This window comes from Triticum dicoccoides, chromosome 1A (genome assembly GCF_002162155.2).
Source record: "Triticum dicoccoides isolate Atlit2015 ecotype Zavitan chromosome 1A, WEW_v2.0, whole genome shotgun sequence".
NCBI lineage: Eukaryota > Viridiplantae > Streptophyta > Magnoliopsida > Poales > Poaceae > Triticum > Triticum dicoccoides.
The window spans coordinates 571,800,633-571,806,632 of NC_041380.1; positions in this window are offsets into that span (position 1 = coordinate 571,800,633).

Genomic DNA, 6,000 nt, shown 5'->3' on the forward strand with positions numbered 1-6,000 from the left:
CATTCGTACACCGAGGCCGCCAAAACCCGCGAACCCCCATTCTCCTCCGTCGGCCTCCCGACCGCCGCCCAGCCGGAGACTCTTCCCCGACTACGTCATCTACCACAAGAGTTCGTCGTCCCTCATCCACCGCACCGGACGAGGATCCGTTGTCGATCTCGTCGTCCCGCCGGATCAGCCGCCCCGTCCTCCACCTCCAAGGAGCCGCCTCGATGTTTGCCTCGTCTATCGCGCCACCTCAATCCCCACAGCGCCGTCTTGACCTGCCCCACCGGAACCGCATCACCCTCACCAATTCCTCCGATGAAGCCGAGGCCAACTCGGCGCAACCAAGGAGGTTCTGCACTCACCGCTGGATTTTATCTTTTATTCGATCTCACGGGGCTGCCGATGCTCGATACCGAGCAGACATGGCGTGTCTCCATCGACGGCGCCGTCGCCGGCCACATCATCCACGGTGTTTCTCCCCCATGTCGTTGCTTCCTCGGCGGCGACTTCCACAATGGCACTAGCTGCAGCTGCTCCGACTCTCGCTCGCGCTGTGGCTCTGTTCTTGCTGTTGGTCGCGCTGCTACACTGCTCCTGCTTTCGTTCGTGCCGCTGCTCTGCTCTTGGTCTCGCTTGCACTACTGCTGCTGCTGTTGCTGCATGACCTCCGGCAGCTACAGGAGTTGCTGCTTTAGCACTCGCTCGCGGTGCTACTGCACGACTTGCTCTCTGCTAGTGCGTTCCCTGCTCAAGCGTCTGTTGATTTAGATCACTGCTTCTCTACTACTAGTGCTCGAACGCCCTAAACATCTATTGCAATGCTCTGTTACTAGTTCAATCAGTTTCGATAGTAAAATTCAGTTTCGACTGTGAAGTTCATTTTCTTCAGTTAAGTTCAGAGTGAACAGTACTTACAACATCTGTCGGAGCGGCCGTGGCGCGGCTGATGCGTTTTACATCTAGCACTTTTTGGTGATGTATTTTACATCATCTATTGTAGATGATATTAGGGTCCCACTTCAGATTAACGTTGTCTGTCTTGTCATGCTTTAGCCTCATCGCCATACACCTTAGCGGAGCTGCTCCAACGACGGAACCGTCCATCACAGCGGAGCAGTACCCTTGGCGCCGTTTCCAGAGGCCTCGGATCTTCTTCCCCGCCTCCGACAGTCACACCAGCATCATCACCATCCTCCACGTCCAACCCAATGATGCTGAGGTCCACAAGGCTATGCCAAAGAGGTTGTACACTCGTCGCATCACTTTGTTTCTCCATTCCTCTGTTCTTCCAATTCATGTGAGCCAAACACATAGGTTGACCAAAATCCTACGTTTCCAAATGCTCTGTTTTGCACGTGTATTCCTATCCTATTCCTGTGTTTTTCCTGTCCCTGCGTTTATAGAATCCTCCAATTCTAAGGAGCCCTTACAGATTTACTTCATTTTCAGATAGGCGTCAAAGAAAACTCTGTGTGTTATGTCCTGCTCCTGCCGTGCCATCATCCACCTCACCTGAGGTGCACCATCGACAGAAGCGTTCACTGTAGCAGAGATCCCCCCTGCAGACTTCCTTTCGCCGCCTCAGATCATCTTCCCCGTTGCGGGTAGCCACGCCAACTGCATTACCATCACCGACTGAGCAGATGAACCTGAGGACTACACAGTTCCGGAAGAGAGGTTGCAGTCTTTCGTGTTTGCTTACGTTATACATCGGTTATTATTACCTGCTACTTTATCGCTCAATCACGAGTTTTGAATTGCCCATGGGTCTCATATCGAGCCAGCAACAATAGTATCTGTCTACTATCTGGTTCATCTGGGGTCTTCTATATGGTTCATGTTGGGTGGACAACAAACAATAGATGATCCATTGTCTATCTTTTTAAACTGAAGCTATAATCTACCTGGTATCATTAGTTTTGGATCCATCCACTCGTTTGCTACCATCAGTCTTGATTTTTGCATGCACCCCTTAGGCCTTACAAAATCTAACTAATTTTTTTATTATGCATGTCAGATATTGTACACAATCATACTGAACATGTAGAGAAAAAGAGAAGACCGTTGCGTGCGAATATAATGTCATGTAGACGCCGCTCCATGGTGGGCAAAGTGCCCCCCCTCCTGTATTTCCAGATTGTATTCCAGAGGAAGATAACTGTTCAGATGGAGATTCAGAAGGAGCCGACCACGCCTGTTTACCACCTGAGGTGTTTGCTCTAACCTGGCATGCTGATGTTGGTCATATCATGCATATGGCGCCTTGCATTGCTTACATTATACATCTTATATGTCATCAGCTTAGTTTAGATTTGCTTTGTGTGAATGCCACCTGTTTGGTTTCTATATCATACTCCCACCATTCCTAAATATTTGTCTTTTTAGAGATTTCAACAAGTGACTACATACGGAACAAAATGAGTGAATCTACACTCTAAAATATGTCTTTATACATCCGTATGTGGTAGTCCATTTGAAATCTCTAAAAAGACAATTATTTAGGAACGGAGGGAGTATATGGGAATTATGCAATGCCATCTTCTTTAGCCAGACATCATATACGTGAATCATGCAATGCCATCCTGCTTAGCCAGTCATCGTATATGTGAATTGTATTGTGCCATATTTTTTCCATAACGTATTCCATTTGTCAACAATGTTTATACATTCATCTACTCTTCCTGTGCATCAGCCATTTGAGTCGGTCATTGGAAAATATGGAGTGAAAACAAGGTCTTCTGAGCAGTCAGTGCTACCTGTCGATGCAGATTTCTTGCTGGTTACAGATAGCTCCTCAGAGGAGGATTCAGAGAGAGATGACCAGTCGTATTCCCCCCCCCCGAGGTGCATGCTCTAACTTGGCTGGGTTATATTGCTCATATCTTGCATATCTTGCATTGCCATGCCATCTGCTTAGATTAGACATGCTTTGTGTGAATGCCTCCTATTTGCTTTCTATATCAGATATGTGAATTATGCAATGCCATGTTTTTCAACCAATTATCATATATGTGAATTATGCACCGCCATGGAGCCATGCATCATATATGTGAATTATCTCATGCCATCTTTTTTTTCATTACGTATTCCATTTGTCGACAATCTGTGTATATTGAACTACTCTTCATGTGTATCAGCCATTTGAGCCGGTTATGGAAAAATTTGGAGTGAAAACAAGGTCTTCAGAGCAGGCAATTGTACTTGTTGAAGCATATATCTCGATGGTTACAGGGATCTCCTCAGAGGAGGATTCAGAGACAGATGACCAGTCCTATATCCCACCTGAGGTGTATGCTCTAAGTTGCAATATTTATATTTCTCATATGATGCATATGGTGTCTTGCATTGCTTAGTTTAGACATCATATGCACACTATTGAATTCTATCTGCTTAGTTTAGAGATCATACATGCGAGTGCCAGTTGCTTAGTATATGAATCAATTATGTCAATTATATCATGCCATCCTGTATACTTAGACAACATGTATGTGAATTATTTCATCCCAACCTATTTTAGAAAGACATCATATAGTTTTGTCATGTCATCCTGTTTAGGTACTCATCATATGTTGAATTATGCCATTATATCCTGTTAAGTTATCCATCATATATCTGAAACTGTGTCATGCTATCCTGTTTAGTTAGGCATCATATATGTGAAATTGTGTCATGTTGTCCTATTTGGTTAGACAACATACATGTGAATTACCACATCTGTCTATCATACAATGTATGTACGTTCAATTTCTTTTCTTGTTTATCAGCCATTTGAATTGGAGGGGGTGATGGCAGTATCTAAGGGAGCAAAAACCCGTTCTTCACAAAAGACAGTGCTACCCGTTGATGCAGATAGAACCATGGTTGTACTGGCCCACAAACTAGCCCCACCACACATAATCGAGACTCTTCTAGATTGCACACTTACACCGTTGGGCAGAGAACCAGCAACAACCCATCTAACCGCAACCCCAACGGATAGTAACCCACTTATAGTTGACAAAGCACCATGTCCACCACAAAGTACCCCCACACGAGCAGTTTGTAAAGCTACTGCAGTGCCCAAAGCACGAAGACCACCACAGCTAACCCAAACTCCACGTTTGAAGCAGAAAAGCAACTGTTCTCAGGTCAGATTCCGTAGCTATGGTCCATACTCCTTTGTTGTTGCATCACTGTATTTACTCATACCAACTACTTTCGAATTTGAAGGATCCAATTGAAACTCCAATGGCGCAACAGGTATGTTTTAAACCTATTTCTTTAACTGGATTGCTGTTCTAACTTCTTGCTCTATGTTGATTTCAGTTTAAGTTGCATAAACAGTTATGTTCTCATGTGATGCACATTACAAGTGCTGCCAATGCTGTGTAGTTTCTCACACTTATATTCTGTCTATGCTATTGTGTCTTAAAAATATATGAGTTGAACTGTGTCTCTATCTTGATTAGGGAACATAAACTAGAATGATATGGACAATACAGTGACCATAGTACATAGATATATGTTTGTTTCATGCTGTTATCATGTCCACCTTACTACTGAACCGGTTTACCAAAATGAGTTTCGTATACTACAAGCTAAACCTGTGATGTGTCTGCTTGTTTCTCTTGTAGTATGCAAACAGAATATTGGAGAAGAGCACCCCACTATGCAATGGTAGAGAAAGTAATGCAGATAAGGTTCAAGATAGTGAGACAACCCTGTTAGTCTCCAAGAAAGGTGATAAAAACGATCTTGTAGACAGTGAGAAAACCCTAGTCCTGCGTTGATGTAGTGTTTGAGTTACTGGCCAGTACCACTGGCACAAGCTCTTCCAAATCGCTGCCTGAATCACCTCGGCTTCTTCAGTCTCAGCTACAAGCTGAAAGGCATCAGTCAGCTGTGCTGCGGCAAGAAGCCGAAGGACTGAGGAAGTCCCTGCAGAATTCAGATGTGTACTTTCTTGTGCAACAGCAAGCGCTGGAGGATTTAAGCGCCAAACAAGAGAAAGTTAATAAGCTTGCTAAGCATCTTGCCAGCATTATGGGTACCCAGGATATTGTTTCTTGAGCTCTTCTGAAGTGGTTTCAGTTCTGGACTTGTTTTGCTACGGCGTTTATATGCTGGTGTGTTCCCTATATTTGCACTGGTGGCGAACTTTGATGTCCAGTGGATGTAATATGTGTAATAGCCATGATAGCCTAGCATAAGTAGCTCGCTTATTTATTTCCTTGTTTTGTTTATTTGTTTGCTTGTAGTCAGTGTAGTTCTTTTTCCGCGGTTTGCAAGTGGCTGCAATAACCTATTTTTTAAAAGTAGGCCACAATAACCATGGGCTAATATTTACTGTAGTGACACTGGGCCTCCTACGGGCCGTAGAAACAGTGGGCCTTCTACGGGATGTAGAAACAGTAGGCCTTCTACGGGCCGTAGAAACAATGGGCCTTCTACGAGCCGTATCATCAATGGGCCTTATACGGGACGTATGATCGATTGGCCAAACATGGGCCAATAACAGGCCCCATTATGGCCATAAACGGGCTAGAGTTGGAATCGTCCGTTCATGGGCCAACCATAACGGCCCATCGTTAATAGGCCATATTTGATGACGCTATGAAAACGGCCCAACGAATTAACGGACCACAAACGGGCCGACTGTAACCACGGGCTGAATTTGGCCCACAAGCAGAAAATGACAGTAACGGGCGTAAGTAAGCGAATGCTGGAAATGAGCCCAAGAATAAATGGGCTCTGAGAAGGCCGAAAGATAACATGGGCTAGAAACGGCCCAACGGAATAACGGGCCGTCAATGGGTATAAAGTGATACACTGTCATCACGGGCCAGTTTCACCATGGGCCGTTAATGGGTGTAAAGTGATACACTGTTCATTACGGGCCAGTTTCACCACAGGGTGTTAGTAGGCCAAGAGTTACATAGGGCCTCATATGGGCCGAAAGACGTCATGGGCCATACATGGGCCAAAAGTGAAAACGGGCTGGAATCATATTGGATGGCCCAGATGATGCTACTC